We start from the raw sequence: 22488 nt of genomic DNA on the forward strand, positions 1-22488 counted from the left end.
ATTGAAATATGCAATTATTATTACAAGCCCGGCAATGCGACAACAGCATATGTTGATGAAATGTCGCATTATCACGCTGTTACAGCACCAAGAAAGTTTTCATATGTACTCTTTAGTATCCAATGCATGATGTAATTTGATGAGCTGAATGTGACCTGGCTCTTAATCTTATGTATAAAACCCGAAGTGGACCAAATTTGGCCTTTATTTTTAATGTAAGTGTATTCTGTATTATTTGCATGAGGATACGCAGTAATCATTTCAACAGCCATTTGATTGGCTGTATTTGACAGGCTTCCCAGTTTGGTCGTCTCTTTCCAAAAACACCGGGTGCTTGGGACACTTTTCACCCCGAGTCCCCACAGGCTGCCCTAGTTGGTGGCCTCTTTCAAAAAACACCGGGTGCTTAGGACACTTTTCACCCCACGTCCCCACAGGCTGCCCTATTTGGTCGTCTCTTTTGACAAACACTTGGAGCTTGGGACGCTTTTCATCCCGAGTCCCCACACGCTGCCCTAGTTGGTCGCCTCCTTCCACCAGCAGCAGGGTGCTGGTGACACATTCTACCCCAAGGGGAGATTAAACACATCAACAGTAAACAAAACACAATACCAGATTGTTTTGTTTGTTTGTCAGATGAGTTAATGGCAAGCCTGCCCGTGAACTATACACCGCCTGTATGAAAGGGTTTTAGTATCTGATGCTTTAGTAGCTTTAGTACTGTGCAGTGTCAACGTATAGTTGGTCAGAATTATTCACATTTTGTCTGGGAACAGGTCCATACCCCAAAGTTTGTCTAAATATTCATGTAACAGTCAAACAATACAAATAGTATGTGACCGAAATATAATGTAGGCACATCTTATCAATAAATTGAACTGATTTTTTTTAAAATTTGAATATGTCAGACATACCCTTGATAGTTTAAGAGCCAACTGAAATGTGCTTCGTGAATCGACATGTGTGATCTGTTGGACTGCACGTTATCGCCCCACAGCAGCGCGTTGAGTTGCAAACGCTCTCAGTCACTCATTTACCTCTTGATGTTCATGCTATCAGTCACTGACTAACCTGGAGTTGTTCCTTCCATCAGCCACTGACTAACCTGGAGTTGTTCCTTCCATCAGCCACTGACTAACCTGGAGTTGTTCCTTCCATCAACCACTGAATTGTTACGTCTGTCACTAAATTACCTGAAGTTGTTCATGCTGTCAGCCACCGATTTACCTGCAGTTGACCATGACATTATCCACTGACTTACCTGGAGTCTGTCATGCAATCACCCACTGATTTACCAGGTATTGAAATACCACCAACCACTGGTGTACCTGGAGTTGAACTGACATTACCATCAACTACTGACTAACCATGAGCTGACCATACCATCGACCATTATATTACCGGGAGTTGACCTTGCCATCAATCACGGATTTACCTGTTTTGACAATGCAATTGACCACAGTTTTATCATGAATGTATCATGTCATCAACCATTGCTTTAACTGGAATTAACCACGAAATAAACATGACCATATCATCAACTACTTATTTACCAGAAGTTGACCATATCATCAAGTACTGATTTACCAGAAGTTGACCATATCATCAACTACTGATTGACCAGAACTTGACTATATCATCAACTACTGATTTACCAGAAGTTGACCATATCATCAACTACTGATTAACCAGAAGTTGACCATATCATCAACTACTGATTTACCAGAAGTTAACCATATCATCAACTACTGATTAACCAGAAGTTGACCATATCATCAACTACTGATTTACCAGAAGTTGACCATATCATCAACTACTGATTTACCAGAAGTTGACCATATCATCATGTACTGATTAACCAGAAATTGACCATGTCATGAACTACTGATTTACCAGAAGTTGACCATATCATCAACTACTGATTTACCAGAAGTTGACCATATCATCAACCACTGATTTACCAGAAGTTGAACATATCATCAACAACTGATTTACCAGAAGTTGACCATATCATCAACTACTGATTTACCAGAAGTTGACCATGTCATCAACTACTGATTTACCAGAAGTTGACCATATCATCAAGTACTGATTTACCAGAAGTTGACCATATCATCAACTACTGATTAACCAGAAGTTGACCATATCATCAACTACTGATTTACCAGAAATTGACCATATCATCAACTACTGATTAACCAGAAGTTGACCATATCATCAACTACTGATTTACCAGAAGTTGACTATGTCATCAACTACTGATTTACCAGAAGTTGACCATATCATCAACTTCTGATTTACCAGAAGTTGACCATATCATCAACTACTGATTTACCAGAAGTTGACCATGTCATCAACTACTGATTTACCAGAAGTTGACCATATCATCAACTACTGATTTACCAGAAGTTGACCATATCATCAACCACTGATTTACCAGAAGTTGACCATATCATCAAGTACTGATTTACCAGAAGTTGACCATATCATCAACTACTGATTTACCAGAAGTTGACCATATCAACAACTACTGATTTACCAGAAGTTGACCATGTCATCAACTACTGATTTACCAGAAGTTGACCATATCATCAACTACTGATTTACCAGAAGTTGACCATATCATCAACTACTGATTAACCAGAAGTTGACCATATCATCAAGTACTGATTTACCAGAAGTTGACTATGTCATCAACTACTGATTTACCAGAAGTTGACCATATCATCAACTACTGATTTACCAGAAGTTGACCATGTCATCAACTACTGATTTACCAGAAGTTGACCATGTCATCAACTACTGATTTACCAGAAGTTGACCATATCATCAGTTACAGATTTACCAGAAGTTGACCATATCATCAGTTACAGATTTACCAGAAGTTGACCATATCATCAACTACTGATTTACCAGACGTTCATCGTGCCACCAGCCACTGATTTACCAGACGTTGATCATGCCATGAGCCACTGATTTACCTGGAGTTGATCATGCCATCAGCCACTGATTTACCTGGAGTTGATCATGCCATCATCCACTGATTTACCAGGGGTTGATCATGCCATCAGCCACTGATTTACCAGGGGTTGATCATGCCATCAGCCGCTGATCAACAAGGAGTTGATCATGCCATCAGCCACTGACTCACCTGGAGTTGATCATGCCATCAGCCACTGATTTATCAGAGTTGATCATGCCATCAGCGACTGATTTACCAGGAATTGCTCATGCCATCAGCCACTGATTTACCAGGGGTTGATCATGCCATCAGCCACTGATTTACCAGGAGTTGATCATGCCATCAGCCGCTGATCAACAAGGAGTTGATCATGCCATCAGCCACTGATTTACCTGGAGTTGATCATGCCATCAGCCACTGATTTACCAGGAGTTGCTCATGCCATCAGCCACTGATTTATCAGACCTTGATCATGCCATCAGCCACTGATTTACCAGGGGTTGATCATGCCATCAGCCGCTGATCAACAAGGAGTTGATCATGCCATCAGCCACTGATTTACCTGGAGTTGATCATGCCACCAGCCACTGAATTACCAGGAGCTGCTCATGCCATCAGCCACTGATTTACCAGACCTTGATCATGCCATTAGCCACTGATTTACCGGAGTTGATCATGTCATCAGCCGCTAATTAACCTAGAGTTGATCAGTACAGATCAGAACAGTACAACAAATATGCCCTAAATGTCTTAACTGTGCCCTTGTCTATGACTACCAAGTCTGCAAAGTACACATTGAGTAGAAGTGTTTGCGACTCTGCTAGTATTATTCGTTATCTTGAGCAGGTGCTTCCAAAGATAACAAGCTGCTCCTGGCCTGGAGACACGTCACCCGACTTGGCAGATAATACAACCATAAATACACTTTAACTAGACACTGCATAGGGAGGTGCAGGGTTGAGTGGGGAGGCCCGGGGTTGAGGTGGAGAATCACGAGTGCCCAAGGAAGGGGATACTCAACAACCAGTTGGCTCCATGTGGTATGAATTAGTGCGACAGCTAGAATTTTCCGAATGTACTTCAAATCAAAATCGAGGTGAGCCAGAGTCCCAGGCAAGAACTACAAAACAGAAACCCATGTATCTTGACCATGTATCGTGTTACAAGAAATAGGTCAAAACAGTTTCTATTATCATAGGAAATAGATATAATTGTACTACTCGAGACCTAAATGATGGACGCTCGTTCGATCAGAGCATACTAGTATATCTGTGTGTTTTTATGATCATTTTTCAGGTGACTGTGTACTTTGGTATATGATTCGTACACACTGACATCCCTTCCATGACAGGCAGGATTTGAACAAAAAAATATATATTTAAGTGAGTGGGTGAGTGAGTATGGTTTTACGTCGCTTTAAGCAATATTCCATCAATATCACGGCGGGGAACACCACAAATGGGCTTCACACATTGATATATTTAAGCTATGCTGATACCAGACACATGTCTCATATTCAGTGAGTACATCCTTTCAGTACAGAATGGATGAGGAATTAGCTGACTTGAAAAGTATAAATTATCAGCTCACAGTCCAAATATAAATAACACAGGTGACCGTGTTGAATATACTGGACCTTATTTCTGGAACAATCAAAAAGTAATAACTGAATTGAGTTATATGATTTAATCATTAGATACATCATGTCAACAGATACAAGAAACGTTTTGGCGATGGACTAACAGAGTTTTAGGTTGGGTTGTGGATAGATTTGATACATTATTCTTAGACATGGCATTGATATGCTTTTAAAAGGTATATGTTATGCAGATTTACCTCCATAATAAGAGAAAAAAAGCCTTTGTTTCCCTTAATGTAATGATGCTAACTGTATATAATGGAATTCCCTGCAGATACTAGAAAAAAACATCCATATAAGCCTTCGAAATGTCACCAAAATGATGAACTAAACTTTGAAGGTACCGATGCACCTACACCAATTTCACAAATCGGTAAGATAGAAAAGTAACATTTAGCTATGTATGATTGCGGACTTTCTAAAGTAAATGTACACAAAAGAAGCTCTGCCTGAGAAAATATTCCCAGAAATACTTTATTTCTGGTTAAAAAATATGGTAGATATCAATATATATGGATGAAGAGTTCAAGCAGAATATTATATGATCAAACAACACATAACAAAACTAAATATTTCCTTGAGAGATGTCTGCATGGATACTGTAGAGTAGATTTTATGGAATCACACAAGGCAGACTGTTGTGGTGTTGGGCAGATTGCTGGTGGGTCCATATGCCTAAGGAGGATATCAATATTTTAAAATCTAAACATTATTGTAATCAAATACAAGTACCAGACATATTTTACACTGAGTCTGTAGCTCTTAAAACACAGATAGCAAGTACAGAACACAGTTCACAAAGAGAATGCAGCTATACATAAGAAGATGCAGGACATTAGGTTCGTTGGTTCGGATATAGAGTTGTAAGGTATGATGAACAAGGACAAATGCTCCCGTGATATATAGAGGTCCTGATACAACAGTAACCATCTTAGAATTTCTACAAATGAAGAGATAAAAGTCAGGGAAAATGTACTGCATGAAAAATCCCTGTGTATGACAAAGGGTGATTGGAGAGCCTACACGAAGGCAACAAGTTGTCATGTTTGCAATAAACCCCTGACTGGGGATTGCGTAAGAGATCATTATCACAGGTAATCACAGAGGAGCGCACATTATAAGTGTTACTTAAACCTTTAAAATAAATCCAACAACACCAATCCCTAGTTGTAATTCATAATCTTAGAAACTTTATCTCAAAGACTGATGGCTTTTTAAGCTAATACATGTAAATATATATATCATTCTCTTTTTCTAAAACTATTCACTACACAAAACAAATGGGAAAGCGAGAACAAGACAAAGGAATAGACGCAGTTAAGCTAATGCAGACAATCATGACGATGTTGCAATAACAAAACAATATCCTGATCAGTTAACTCGGCATTTGTTGTTGAGAAAGGATTATATCCTGACGAATGTATGGATGATTGGTCTAGATTTGACGAAACTAAATTATCCTTGAATGGATACCTTGAATCATGTTCCTGTAACTAATCATAATCTGAAATAACTTAATGTGTGAATGATGTTGTAATAATTAAAATGACAGACAATGGCGTGTTTGATATACCTGTTGAAATTAGGATGACTTGGATCTAGCATGGTCCTAGTCCAGTCCCAGACTCTCGTTGGATGCATTGTTGACGAAGACTTACTTATTGTCATATGCACTTCTTTATTGAGAAAGGATTAGGAGGTGGTAAAGCAACGGCAGCGAAAATATATTCTAATGCTAATAATAAATAAATAGAAGGATATGATTCGAGTAAACCTACTACACACATATTATATATCGACGCTAACAAGTTTGTATTTGGGGGATATGAGTCTCTATTATCAGGTGGCTTTGAGTGGATGCAGACCTTTAATGTGAATAATTACACCCAAAGGCCCTTATTCAGTGTGTGTGTGTGTGTGTGTGTCTGTGTGTGTGTGTGTGTGTGTGTGTGTGTGTGTGTGTGTGTGTGTGTGTGTGTGTGTGTGTGTGTGTGTGTGTGTGTCTGTGTCTGTGTCTGTGTCTGTGTCTGTGAGGTAAAGTGTCATACCGACAGACGATTAATCTTGGTACTTCTTTTATAAGGTTGTCCAGTTGTTCATGTGGATTTGTCTCCAGTTACGTACCAGGTGTATTCTTCAGGTATACGTGGAGAGGGATCGCCGCCACTGTGGATAACATGCATAAGAGAAGCCGACCGTAGCATCAGTACCCATAGATTACGAATGATATTGTACAGTAACAATGACACTGAAAAATTATATGACACTTATATACATAGACCTCGACTACTTAACTTCAGCAATGGCAATCAGAGTGACAAAACATTTACCTTAATCATAGACGTATCAAGGTGTGTGTTGCTGCTTGTACAAGTCCTGACTAATGCCGAGTTTATAGGACTAGCCCACCGAGAAACCACAAGGAATGCTCACTCAGACCCAATTTACTGGCTCCGAGCTGACCAGTGTTTGTTTAGCCCCTTAAAAAGGAGTGCCAGGCAGGATTATCAAAGTATCTCATTTTAATGTATTTTGGGATGACACGGCCAGGGATAGAACGCCCGATTGTCCGCTCTTCAGGCAGACGCTCTACCACTAGACCACGGATTCGGATCAAATATCTAAACATTGTCACTCTGTCAACTAAATTAATTGCTGCATTTTAGCATGTGGCGTGATGTTTAAGTTATATGCTGACAGTTTGATGCTAAATAATACACACTATGGTCTGGGCGACTGTTTCTGTGTTTTGACACGTTGAGTCTTTGTCTTCCAATTTATCCAATGAACCAAAGCTACTGCATCTCCTCTGTTTAGAAAGATTTATTTTATGTGTATGTGTTACACGCTATAGGTCAGTTGCTTAACCGTTGTTTGATCAGGGTAACAACATCCAAGGCCTAAGTAGGCTTTCAAAGAAGTTTCATGGTAGAAATGATGAGGATATTTCCACATTTGAAACTTTAGTTTCCAAACCTATGTTTGATACAATTCCCTAGCACACTCCTATCACATGATCCCGGGTTTATCCAGGTTAACATTCATTTGCCCGTGCATGTGTTTATTGACAAGTACATATGTTCTTATGTGTATTGATTATTAAATGTTTCAATTGGAAATAGATAGAAGGACATGTACACAACAAATCAAATTGAGATCATAATTAAATATTGTATTGTGGTACAAAATAAATACCCATTAAAATGAACACAATGAACATATGTTACATTTTCACCCCGAGTCCCCGCAGGCTGTCCTATTTGGTCGTCTCTTTCCACAAACAACTGTCGCTTGGGACACCTTTCACCCCGAGTCCCCACAGGCTGCCCTACTTGGTCGTCTCTTTCCAAAAAACACCGGGTGCTTGGGACACTTTTCACCCCGAGTCCCCACAGGCTTTCCTAGTTGGTCGCCTCTTTCCACAAACACCGGGTGCATGGGACACTTTTAACACCAAGTCCCCACAGGCTGCCCTATTTGTTCGCCTCTTTCCACAAACACCGGGTGCTTGGAACACTGTTCATTCCTAGTCCCCACAGGCTGCCCTATGTGGTCGCCTCTTTCCACAAACACCGGGTGCATGGGACACTTTTAACACCAAGTCCCCACAGGCTGCCCTATTTGTTCGCCTCTTTCCACAAACACCGGGTGCTTGGGGCACTTTTCATTCCGAGTCCCAACAGGCTGCCCTAAGTGGTCGCCTCTTTCCACAAACACCAGTTACCAGGAGCTGACCATGCCATCAACCACGGATTTACCTGTGTTGACAATGCCATTGACCATGGTTTTACCATGAATGTATCATGTCATCAACCATTGCTTACCTGAAATTTACCACGCAATAAACCACTTCATGCCCAAGGGTTGACCATATCATCAGCTACTGATTTACCAGAAGTTGACCATATCCTCAGGTACTGATTTACCAGCAGATAACCATATCATCAACTACTGATTTACCAGAAGTTGACCATATCATCAACTACTGATTTACCAGAAGTTGACCATATCATCAACTACTGATTTACCAGAAGTTGACCATATCATCAACTACTGATTTACCAGACGTTAACCATCGACCATATCATCAACTACTGATTTACCAGAAGTTGACCATATCATCAACTACGGATTAACCAAAAGTTGACCATATCATCAACAACTGATTTACCAGACGTTGACCGTCGACCATATCATTAACTACCGATTTACCAGACGTTGACCGTCGACCATATCATCAACTACTGACTTACCACCAGATAACCATATCATCAACTACTGACTTACTAGCAGATGACCATATCATCAACTACTGATTTACCAGAAGTTGACCATATCATCAACTACAGATTTACCAGAAGTTGACCATATCATCAACTACTGATTTACTAGACGTTTACCGTCGACCATATCATCAACTACTGACTTACCACCAGATAACCATATCATGAACTACTGATTTACTAGCAGATGACAACATCATCAACTACTGATTTACCAGAAGTTGACCATATCATCAACTACGGATTAACCAAAAGTTGACCATATCATCAACAACTGATTTACCAGACGTTGACCGTCGACCATATCATTAACTACCGATTTACCAGACGTTGACCGTCGACCATATCATCAACTACTGACTTACCACCAGATAACCATATCATCAACTACTGACTTACTAGCAGATGACCATATCATCAACTACTGATTTACCAGAAGTTGACCATATCATCAACTACTGATTTACTAGACGTTTACCGTCGACCATATCATCAACTACTGACTTACCACCAGATAACCATATCATGAACTACTGATTTACTAGCAGATGACAACATCATCAACTACTGATTTACCAGAAGTTGACCATATCATCAACTACGGATTTACCAGAAGTTTACTATATCGTCAACTACTGATTTTCCAGCAGTTGACCATATCATCAACTACTGATTTACCAGAAGTTTACCATATCATCAACTACTGATTTACCAAAAGGTGACCATATCCTCAACTACTGATTTACCAGACGTTGATCATGCCATCAGCCACTGATTGACCAGACATTGATCATGCCATCAGCCATTGATTTACCAGGAGTTGATCATGCATTCAGCCACTGATTTACCAGACGTTGATCATGCCATCAGCGACATATTTACCAGGAGTTGATGATGCCATTAGCCACTGATGTACCGGAGGTAGATCATGCCATCAGCCACTGATTGACCAGACGTTGATCATGCCGTCAGCCTCTGATTTACCGGGAGTTGATCATGTCATCAACCACAGATTTTCCGGGAGTTCATCATGCCATCAACCACATATTTTCCGGGAGTTGATCATGCCATCAACCACTGATTTACCAGACGTTGATCATGCCATCAGCCACTGATTGACCAGACATTGATCATGCCATCTGCCACTGATTTACCTCGAGTTGCTCATTCCATCAGCCACTGATTTGATAGACGTTGATCATGCCATCAGCCACTGATTTCAAAGACGTTGATCATGCCATCAGCCACTGATTTATCTTGAATCGATCATGCTATCAGCCACTGATTTTCCAGATGTTGATCATGCCATCAGCCACTGATTTACCAGGAGTTGATGATGCCATTAGCCACTGATTTACCAGAGGTTTAGCATGCAATCAGCCTCTGATTTACCAGGAGGTGATCATGCCATAAGCCACTGATTTACCAGATGTTGATCATGCCATCAGCCACCGATTTACCGGTTGTTTATCATGCCATCAACCACTGATTAATCAGACGTTGATGATGCCACTGGGAACTGATTTACCTGGGGATGATCATGCCATCAGCCACTGATTTACCTGGAGGTGATCATGCTAACAGCCACTGATTTACCAGACGTTGATCATGCCATCAACCACTGATTTACCGGGAGTTGATCATGACATCAGCCACTGATTTACCAGATGTTGATCATGCCATCAGCCACTGTTTTACCGGAAGTTGATCACTCTACGAGCCACTGATTTACCCCGAGGTGATCATGTCATCAGCCACGGATTTACCAGATGTTGATCATGTCATCAGCCACTGATTTACCAGATGTTGATCATGCCATCAGGCACTGATTTAGGGAGTTGATCATGCCATCAGCCACTGATTTACCAGGAGTTGATCATGTCATCAGCCACTGATTTACAAGACGTTGATCATGCCATCAGCCACTGATTTACCAGACGTTGATCATGCCATTAGCCACTGATTTAACGGGAGTTGATCATGCCATCAGCCACTGATTTACAAGACGTTGGTCATGCCATCAGTCATAGATTTACCAGGAGTTGATGATGCCATTTTCTCATATACGACGTGACTTCCATTACCGGATGATTTATTTAACACACATTTCACATGGTCCAATATTTAGCTTCCTAAAAACCGTCGCTCTCACAGGTTCAGCAATTGCAACGATCCTTGTCTTCATTGCCACATTCATTGCGATATTGACTCTCATGGCAATAATGTCTACTTCACCAGTCCCTCAATGAACATAAGAGTTCCCCTTCGTTTTGATTGGATGAATGGATATGCTGGCAAGGGACATGTGGTGACATGGACATTATACCTGTAAATACCTCCAGATACAGAGTGACATCAACTTCAGAATTCGGCCGAATCTTCACGTACAACAACTGCAGACAGTCTTAAATGTCTGCGAGGCATGCCACATAACTACTTGAACGACAAAATACCAGGCTACAATAAACTGATACGTCAATTACGGGTCACCATACATGTATCAATGCAACACTATCTCAACGCATCTCCGCACAACATACCACTTGTGTCATGGTTGGGTGTCAAGGCCCTCTTCCTGGTTTTTGAAAGGGTATAAATATTAATTAGTCTGATGAGTATGTCAACCTTACGTGTATATCGCACCATATCGCACCATGCGTCATGGCGGGCTCTCGCTTGCTGGATTGACGAGCGGAGTGGGTAGTAGATAGACAGACTGGAGGAGGTAGAATAAAATTCATGATGGGCTCTCGCTTGCTGGGTTGACGAGTGGAGTGGGTTGTAGATAGACAGACTGGAGGAGGTAGATTAAGGGTCATGACGGGCTCTCACTTGCTGGGTTGACGAGCGGAGTGGGTAGTAGATAGACAGACTGGAGGAGGTAGATTAAGATTCATGACGGGCTCTCGTGTGCTTGATTGATGAGCGGAGTGGGTAGTAGATAGACAGACTGGAGGAGGTAGATTAAGAGTCATGACGGGCTCTCACTTGCTGGGTTGACGAGCGGAGTGGGTAGTAGATAGACAGACTGGAGGAGGTAGATTAAGATTCATGACGGGCTCTCGTGTGCTTGATTGATGAGCGGAGTGGGTAGTAGATAGACAGACTGGAGGAGGTAGATTAAGAGTCATGACGGGCTCTCATTTGCTGGGTTGATAAGCGGAGTGGGTAGCAGATAGACAGGCTGGAGGAGGTAGATTAAGAGTCATGACGGGCTCCTGCTTGCTTGATTGACGAGCGGAGTGGGTAGTAGATAGACCGACTAGAGGAGGTAGATTAAGAGTCATGACGGGCTCTCACTTGCTGGGTTGACGAGCGGAGTGGGTAGTAGATAGACAGACTGGAGGAGGTAGATTAAGAGTCATGACGGGCTCTCACTTGCTGGGTTGACGAGCGGAGTGGGTAGTAGATAGACAGACTGGAGGAGGTAGATTAAGAGTCATGACGGGCTCTCGCTTGCTGGGTTGACGAGCGGAGTGGGTAGTAGATAGACCGACCAGAGGAGGTAGATTAAGAGTCATGACGGGCTCTCACTTTCTGGGTTGACTAGCGGAGTGGGTAGTAGATAGACCGACTGGAGGAGGTAGATTAAGAGTCATGACGGGCTCTCACTTGCTGGGTTGACGAGCGGAAACTTTGCATTCAACTGGATAACCTGTGAATGCCATTCTGCCAGTCAAGTGATGAATGATTACCTACTTTGATTTAAAGGCACACCTGCAGGATCCCCGGAGTCACCCTCATCTGGAAAGAGGAAATAAAATGACAATTCCACTTGAAACACAATATTCCATGTAATTATAAAAAAAAGTCAATATAAGCCTAAGCTAATTTGAGTATATATGTACAATTTGTTTTATGATCCAGTTATCAGTATCTTGTACCTTCATATCTAACTATCTGATAGATAGATTTATATATCCTATCCTATTGATCTTATATCTTTGGAGACGTTATCTACAGCTGACAACACATATGACCTGCTCGGGGCAGTCGTCCACGTTTAATGCAACGTCAATAAAACGACCATATTATGTCAGTGTATCCATAGAATCGATACCATGCTTCCACATTAACAGCTCGGAAAATACCTGGGGTAGAGACCAATTAGTGGTAGAATCGTGCCCTGTGTCCAGCGATCCGCCCAAGTTTGATTCAATTTCTGAGGTTCAGGCAAGACTAGGACAGAATACTGTTCACTGATGAGTCCAGGATTCATCTGAACAGCTATCATGGTTGAGCAAGAGTCTACAGGCATCTCCTCGGCTTTGATGTCCTAATTCACAATTTCCACGTGCATTTTAATGAACAGCCAACAATTTAAATGTTTGCATGTTTATGGGAGACATGCTACTTAAACACGTGGATCTATGAACAGCAGTGTTTAGCTATCAGGTGTTCCTAAAAAAAACCTTTTAACTGGAAATAAGGCTTATGCAATGTCATGCCTTGCTGAAAATCAACATCTATCCGCCGTCGGTATGCTGCAAACAGGATTTCCGCAAAACGAAGTTGCCAGAAATGTTGATGTTCATTGAACATAATATCATCTATTTGGAGATGTTATCTAAAGCAGGGCGAGTCTCAAGACATGCCACGGGCCGGTCGTCCAAGTGTGACGTCACGTCACAAAGACATCCATGTTCGGTTTGTGCATCTACGGAATCAATATCAAACTTTGACATTAAAAGTTCGGACAATTAGTGGGTTGAGCCCACTGGCAGAACAAGGCTGCGATAGTATAATCGTCACGGATGAGACCAGGGTTCATGATGGATTTGCGTTACGGCGTCGGTTACGGGGTGGAAAAGCAATGGTATGGGGTGGAATCACTTCGCATTGGAGAACACAAATCATTGTTAATGGCAAATTCAATTGTGTAAGCTACTGCGACCAGATCGTTCGAGATCATGTTTTACCCTTTGTGCAAATTGAGAGACTTAACGTCCCATCACAGCAAAAAAAATGCAGTTTCCGGTATCCGGATACCTGCCGGATACCACCGGACACTTACCCAAAACGCGTCCGGGTATCCGGTGGCAGAAACCTTGCCGGATACCAGATCCGTGGTATCCGGCATGGACACCTCACCTGAAAGTATGCCACCTGGAATCCGGGTATCCGGCACCGGATACCTCACCGGATACCTCAATCTGGGTGTCCAGGGATCCGGCACCGGATACCTCATTCTGAGTTTCCAAAAACATGTCACAATTTGGGGGGTGCATTTTGTTCAATTAAGTGTGAAACACCTAAAAATATATTGGAAACTAACCATGAAAATTGAACATTGCTGAAGGTATCCGGCAGGTATCCGGCAGGTATCCGGATGCAATTTTTCGAGATGTCTTTCTCCTAGTAAATAATGTTAGCCTGGGCATAGCAGATAGCTGTAGTAATATTCTGTGTTATTTTGGTTGTAAATATCCCCTTAAAGTTGAGATCTATGGGCAGGTACTTTTGGTGAAAACATTTTTCAAATTCATATATATTTCATTTTAGATGTTCAGCGTATTAAATGAAAAGCATTCAGTCCTGGTATGATGGTATCCTTACATTTCATCTTCATATTCCCAGTTTGTTCTAGCTTCTCGTGGTTGAAGCGCTCGATTCACCACATCGGTACATTGCTTGGTGTCACCCATCATGATATTGTTGGAATTTTGCTCATAAAGTGACATGACACCATATTCACTCTGACAAAACAAATGAAAGTCATTGGCTATGTGCTCACTTGGGCCTTTGTTCCTGGTGAGATTAAAAGATTATTTTGGAACTGTATCAGTACTTGTTACATCTTGGCAGACGAGTTTCATTGAAGTTTGAAACAGAATATCATTAACCCAAATGGGTGCATCCACAGAAAACACCTAATAAAGTACCGGTACATAAAAAACATCAATGTAATTTTTCTACTGACATGGAACTAAAAACTTCATTCAGTGAGCTGTATTAATTGTTGGAAAACATTCAGGGCATTAGTATATTTGATATATGTTAGCACCTATGTTATGAATGATCAATATCATATTTCTTTAAAGAAGCAAAACAAAAAAATGTGTTAAGATAACAAATCATATTTATTGATTTTATGACATTTCATTGGTTCAGTAACCAAAGGTGTTTGCAAGAACATTCAAAAACAGAAACAGATGCTTCAATGCCATTTTCTAAATAAACAAATCGGTCAAATCTCAGAAGAATTTCAAGGGAGAAGAATATCTAAAGTCAATTATGTTTGTGCAGTAAACCACAAAAGTCATTCAGATTTGTATAGTCAGCGTCAGTGTACACCACATAAACATAGTCTCACTGCTGTGGTATTAATTCCTTTAGACTTGATTAATGTCGTAATAAAACAACCTACAGAATCACACTGATGTGGCATTAGTCATTCAGAATCATCACTTTCTGAGGTGAACCTGCTAGTTGTTCTGGGGAGGATTATTCATCACCCTGAGAGTCCTTTGTATGACTTGTCTGATCTGGTGTCATTGTGAAATCCAGGTGCCTGAAACAATTTATAACATCTTTAAGATCTTGTTATTAAAAATATAAGAAACACACATATATTGACAAAGGGTAAAAAGTTGGTTTCTCAATGAGTAAGGTAATGACAGTTTATCAAGCAACTGTTAACCAAACCATGTTAATCAATGTAAAAAAGCCATAGCAAACAGTAAATTTTACAGAAAATACAAAATTGTAATTGATCTTCTGAAAACAATTCCTGTAGTGCCATAAGGCAGGCTCACCTGATTTTTTCTCAAATGTTTGCATTACATCAAAACATAAGGAAGGTTAAACAAGGCAATGCAAATTGCATAAAATAGGTTCTTATACATAAAACAGAACTACCGTATTTGATGTAATAAGCGCCTCGCTCTAATAAGCGCCCACGGGAATATTTGCTAATATATTGTCTCGTTAACAATCCCAAATAGCACCCTTTCCAATTGATCAATGTATACAAGACTTATTTATTTGCATATAATACTCATTCGTGTGTGATATGCACCCTTAATTATGGGGTATTTCATTCTGGAAAAATATATTTGTCGTACATTAACATTTCAGGCTGCCAGCATAAAGCAGGAAATTTTGAGAGCGCCCTGGGCGCTTATTCTGTCGAATACGGTATTCATAATTATCAAAACTTTCAATCACACAAGTAATGTAAGTGATCTCAAAATATTATATAACGAGTGTGCAAGTTAGTATAGTTCCACACAGCTTTTAGCAATATTCCAGCAATATATCTGCGGGGACACCAGAAATGGGCTTTTCACACAGTACCCATGTGGGGAACAGAACCCAGTGCTTCGGAGAACGCATTAGCCACTAGGCTACCAAATACAAATATCATCTCAAATACAAAAGTAAGTAACATTAGGATTTCATACAACAGATATTTTCTCCAAATATCAAGTCACTATACAACTGATTGAATTACTGATTAGAGAAGCAAGGACATATAAATGTAGCAGCTGAATCAGGCTTAATTTGAATCGTTCCTTGCTTCAGTTGCAATGGGAGCCACATTGAAAATAATTATCTCACTTATTATTGATAATTAATATCTACCATTAATTGGTAGGCCAAAATAGACACTGATACAAAAAATCAACTGAAAAGAACCACCTGAACAATCGACTAAAAACTATGTATATTACATTTGGGGGACCTTATTTCGGCTGCTGGCAATAGCATGGGCGGATACAGAGGGGGGGTTGCTGTGGTGCGCACCCCACTTTTTATTTCGAAAATAAATCTTTATTTCTGTATAAATTTCCACCAAAGACAATAAATAGCTGTAAAAAAGCTGTATCCTCCCATGATTAGTCATGAGTAAAATCATTATCATATTTTTATCATTTATCCTATCTTTAATTAAGATTAACAATAACGGGAAAAGCTGCCAAATATATTGGTCAAGTGTAATCATAATTTAAGTAGTTCTATTTGGTTTTGGAACTTTTCAAGGGTCATTGTAAATATATGTGTATTCCTATTTGAATACTCGTTTGATTGTTATAAAGTTACACAGTATTGCATCTATCGTCTGTTTCTAAATACAGTGGAACGCATCTTTGACTTGTGTGACATAATTGAATCATACCCCAAGTGCATTGTTATGCATCTGCACAGAGTGGTCAAAGTCCTTGTCACACACATAGTTTGCTACAAGGCAGAATCCAATAAGTACAGTTGAGACATCAGGTTGTATCCAGACAAACTGTCTGATAATCTCAAGTATGGTCTTGGTAGGATCAAGGGATGTAGCTAATCCTAAATAAACATTAAACAAATGACATAATCTCTTCTACAGAACACTTGATCAAAGCCTGCCCCACCTTTGATGTTTATCATCTTGTTACGCTCACAACAGCTCATTAGCAAGATGAACTCAATGTCAACTCATGGTGGATTAGGGATTAACAGGGCAATTAGTGTCAGGTGGGTATTATCACTTGCAATTATGTGTTAATTACTTAATTGAGTAGTGACGGCTTAGTTAGTTTCCAACCACACTGACAAGTCAGTTTACAGTTTACTAGTAACATGTTTCTGTGGACCAAGGAAATGTATCTTGCCAGATACTTAAAAAGTTCTACTCATAAGTAATAAAATAATGACAGTTTTGATATGCAATTCTCCCTACAAAGACATTTAACATTTGATATACATAAACTGTCTGTTGAAACTATGATGATGCTAATATACAAGTCGCACAAAACAACTAATTCATATACTGGTACCTAGCCAAACATACATAATTTTTATACGCGTATGCACATGCTTGTACATATATACCTCTACTGGCACAGCACACATACAAACAATCATTAGATGGATGTAATCGTTGAAAAAATATTTTACATACACAAACAAGTGAACAGATTCTGTAATAGCATGGTTAATATTGGGAGATGTTTAAGCATTTCCATTTTCACAGAATCGAAGGCATATCCTTTCAGGACTCAGATCAGCTTGTAGTGATTTAAATTCACATAAAAATGATTCATGTGAAATGACCTATCCCGCACGTGTGGCACCTGTTATAAAAATACCATTCATTACTTATTTGTGTGTCCAAATTATGCTATTATTAGAAATAATAGGTATTATTATACAGCATGGATATAAGAAAGCTTTATATGGAATTGTTGAAAATTATGTACAGGAAAACATTGAAATAAATCAATCAATACGTGCATTTATCTCAGAATCTGGTAGATTTAATCAATATGGACTTCTCCTTCATTATCTAATTATAATCAGATGATTACATTATTGCTCAACTGATAGTTTGCAATAGTATAGCATTAGTATTTTATTAATAATTATTTTGTATTTGAGCATCATTTAGATAAGCCAATGAAATAAATATATGTTTAAAACACATGTAGTAGAACATATTGCAATAGTTAAGACCCGAAAAGAAGTTACGTGTAGGATCCTCAAAATGGTATCCACAAGAGCAGGTTGTAGAATCATGTTGGTGTTTGTTGTTTAACTCTGCACTCAGCCATATTCCAGCTAAATGACGGCGGTCTGTAAATAATCAAGTCTGGACCAGACTATCCAGTGATTGACATCATGAGCATCCATCCACACAATTGGGATACAATGACATGGATCAACCAAGTCAGCGAGCCTGATCAGCCGATCCATTAAGTTATCTCTTACAACTAGCATAGGTTGATCATGTTGATGGGGACTAACTTCAACCTGGAATCCCCATGTGAGTATGTATGCGGCTGTTAGCTTTGTTTGATGTTTAACGCCACACTCAGCAATATCGCAGCTATGTGGCAGGAATCAAACCTGCATGGGTCTTCAGCACGAAGAGTGAACGCTTCAACCACTAGGCTACCCCACCACCCAAAATTCCCCCATGATAAAGTTGTCATCATGGTTATTGTTCAGCTAGTTCAAGTGAAAATGTTCATACCCTTAAAATGTCTTATCTTCCACTTCACGATGATCTCTGATGCAAAACTTCCCTGTCATTAAAGCTGTTCTTGATTCTTCACATCTGGAAAAATATGTTGAGGCTATTAATCATCTCACAGAGTAAAGGGAGTATATGAAATAAGACAGTGAGTCACATTAGCATACAAATTATCCAGTTAAAGTAAACATATTTCTTCATTATATACATAAGCATATACTAACATATGATAGACAGGCTACTTGTTATATAAAAATATAATTATATCCTGATACATTTACTTACATGTTGGTTATGAAAGTTAATGTGTCACATGTGACAGGCTTACATGTGGTAAATTACTTTAATACGTGATCATTGTAATATTCACATATTCCTTACCTTAATGCGTCACTTCAGCTGCCAGCATTACCTCAGCTGCAATCTCAATATTTGGCCAGTTTTGACGAAATGACCGATTGTGTTCAGTGTATAAGCTGGGCCTCGTCTCTAATATAACTTGGCGCAAGTTGACGACGCGCATAGAGAGCCGGGAACCAGCTTATGTCGTGTTAAACTAGTTCCCGGCTCCCTATGCGCGTCGTCAACTTGCGCCAAACAATATTGTGATATTAGAGACGGGGGCCCAGCTTTGTGTTAACCCGGAACAAGCCAATTTACCCATATTCCCCTGCGGTCCAGGGCGCCATTTTAGAACATGGATGTAAACAAACCTCGTGTATAGATATACACCGTGATGCTTGATTACGATAAGCTTACCTCGTGTATCGATAGATTGTTCTCATTCACCTCCACCACGGAAATGCCGGCCGAAGTTCCTCTGAGCCATCCACAACGCGGAAGTCAACAGTATTTGGAAAGGCGATTGGCAGCAAATGCGGATGCCAGGTACGTAGCAGGGCTTCGTGACCTTATGATTTCCGTGCAGAGATCTTATGGAATGGATTGATTTAGATATTTTCCTGCTCTACATACTTTACTGTAAACGCCAAGGGTCCTTTTTTTAGTATTATGGTCAACTGTTTGTTATGACGACAAGGATTTGCATAAGGGGCGTAATGGATTTGTGGTCAAAACAAGATGATCCAAATTAGATCGGCTTTTTATAGATAATGAAGAAATGTACAAAGATCTAGGAACGATTATTAACTCTAAACTTTTGTGGGATGCTAATACAGACTATAATTTACAATAATGGCCACCAAAGACTTTACTTTTTTTACGCTTAACATATTTTTATAATTACACTGTTATGTCCTTGTTTTGTATAAGCTTCATAATTAAATAATATATTTCTGTAATGTGAATGCTACTTATTTTTGCAGAATGTCTGGATAAATGAATGAGTCAGTCATCTGCACAGCATCAATGGAAAAAGGGAAGCAATGAGGAACAAGAGAAGAGTAGCAGTGAGTGGTAAATATTTGAAATTATTCTGTTTGGTTCATCATGTTCATGTAGCTATTCTGCAAATATTTCTTCAGTTTGCTTGTTCTTTATCACCTGTTGGCATGGATGGCCTAATTATCAAAGGCACCACAACTTGCTGTGCATAGTTGCATCTCTTGGGCTTGACAGAAACCAATGGTCGTGGGATTGAATCGAGGGTAGCATCATACACTTGCTTGTGGGTTTCATCAAAGTGGTAAACATGTAAGACCTGCATCACTTCGGGCTTTCTTCCCATTTCACTCATTTAACACCACATCCAACAATAGTTCAGCTAAATGACAAGGATTATAAATAATCAAATCTCAAATCTCAACTAGGCAAACCAGTTATGAGCTCGATCAAGACGCACCGATGATGACTGTTATGGACAACATCCCACGTTATTGGGTACGATTACGAGCGATCAATGAGCCCACTTGCTACCTCATCTATTACTTTGGCTTGTATGGCAAGCATTTTTAAGAGATGTCAGTTAATGATTGTTTCAACTCATCAGCATGGAACAATATATATCTCAAATGTTTGGTATATAACAAAACTCAAAGACGATAAATTAAGTGAATTTGCTGCCTTTTATCTGTAAGTACATGTTGCAACGATTCTTTTTTATTGCTACAATCTTTATACATAATTTTGCAGAAACTGAAGTCCAGCTTGAGATACCCGGATGACTGGTTGACAGTCTGGAAGGACCCTTCCAGATATCAGAAGTGATAGGCAGACAGTGATGAGGAGAATCCTGTTATTTCAATGGGGGCCTACCAAGAAGTTATATCCCAATTGACACTGGGACACACTCACACAGGCTGGTCTGGCTAATGTGAGAAGACCAGCCAATGCCAAGTCGGAGTGGGACCCTTCAAGGACGTTGAAGAAATTATTGTCTTTGGCCATGTGGTAATCACTTGAAAGGAATGATGTTTGCGACTACTTGTCTATAAATGTGGACCCAAACACCAAATAGAATTTTCACAATTCTACTAACACAATGCAACAGGGATAGAGCCGATCTGGCCTCCCCTCATCCTGGTTCCTGTTTTTCCATGGCAATATAGAAGGGAAAGGATATTTGAGGGCAAGTAACTCTGAACTGGTGAGCATGGTCTGCTTATGCTTTCAAGCGAACAGTTATCCCACTCTGTTATGAGTATTGAAGAATAGGAGGAAATTGCATACTGCATCAGGAACCATCATGTGAACAATGTTCAGTGTGTGATATAGGCATATAAATAAAAGAAATTGATAATTTGTTTGTTGTTTATGTTTCTTTAGCCAGGTGTGTAAATGGGGATTTTCCAATATTTTGCCTCACTTTGATAGCCATAGTTATCGGATGAAACCATGCATTGCTTGGACATCTTTGGAATAACACATTGATCTGCTATGTCAAAGGTCAATGTCATAGCCAGACAAAAAAATTGTTAATGGCCAAACTCTTCCTTAGGGCAGGGATAGAAGTTGGCAACAGGTCATACACTTACTTTTTATCCCCCCGGCATATAATACGGGGTGATGTAGCGATCAGCCAGTCTGTCTGTCCGTCCGTCCATCCGTAATCATTTCCTTTTCCAGGGGAAGGATTCCCAAACCATTCAGTGTATTTGATCGAAACTTGGCAAATCTATCAGGCACATACTGAAGTGGTGCCTTTCGATATTTTGGGATTTTTCTAAAAAAAAATATTTTTTTTTTTTTATGGAATGACGTTGGACATAGACTCAATTGGGGATGGGGTTCGTTTCCGGGGCAGAATTCAAAAACCATTCAGTGTATTTGATCGAAACTTGGCAAAGCTATCAGGCACATACTGAAGTGATGCCTTTTGATATTTTGGGATTTTTCTAATTTTTATTTTTTTAAATTTTTATGGAATGAAGTTGGACATAGATTCAATTGGGGATGAGGTTCGTTTCTGGGGCAGAATTCGAAAACCATTCAATGTATTTGATCGAAACTTGGCATTCATATGGATGCGACCATGGTGGATCTTTTGTGGATAAACAATGTATGCTTCTTAAAGAACTTTAAACTGTTGACTCATTACATACAGAATTGCACATTTACTAGTGGTTACTTTACAGACAGCTGCCGGGGGGTTATGTCATCTTTCTGATGACTCTTGTTCTCTAATGTGCCTTTTCCTGCAGAAGTCTAAATAACTCTTATACATATAGTTGTATATCATTGTCATATGTTT

At 39.8% G+C, this 22488-nt stretch overlaps 1 long non-coding RNA gene across 1 annotated transcript; it reads left to right on the plus strand.

Annotated features, from left to right (window-relative positions):
- Positions 1–19498: 19498 nt before the first annotated feature.
- LOC139460966 (uncharacterized) lies at positions 19499–21902 on the plus strand. The gene is made up of 3 exons (XR_011652851.1): positions 19499–19727; positions 20165–20255; positions 20931–21902. It is a non-coding gene; the product is annotated as an uncharacterized lncRNA (long non-coding RNA).
- Positions 21903–22488: the final 586 nt, after the last annotated feature.

Source organism: Haliotis cracherodii, unplaced genomic scaffold (assembly GCF_022045235.1).
Source record: "Haliotis cracherodii isolate W230 unplaced genomic scaffold, xgHalCrac1.p SCAF_14, whole genome shotgun sequence".
In the NCBI taxonomy this organism is placed as follows: Eukaryota; Metazoa; Mollusca; class Gastropoda; order Lepetellida; family Haliotidae; genus Haliotis; species Haliotis cracherodii.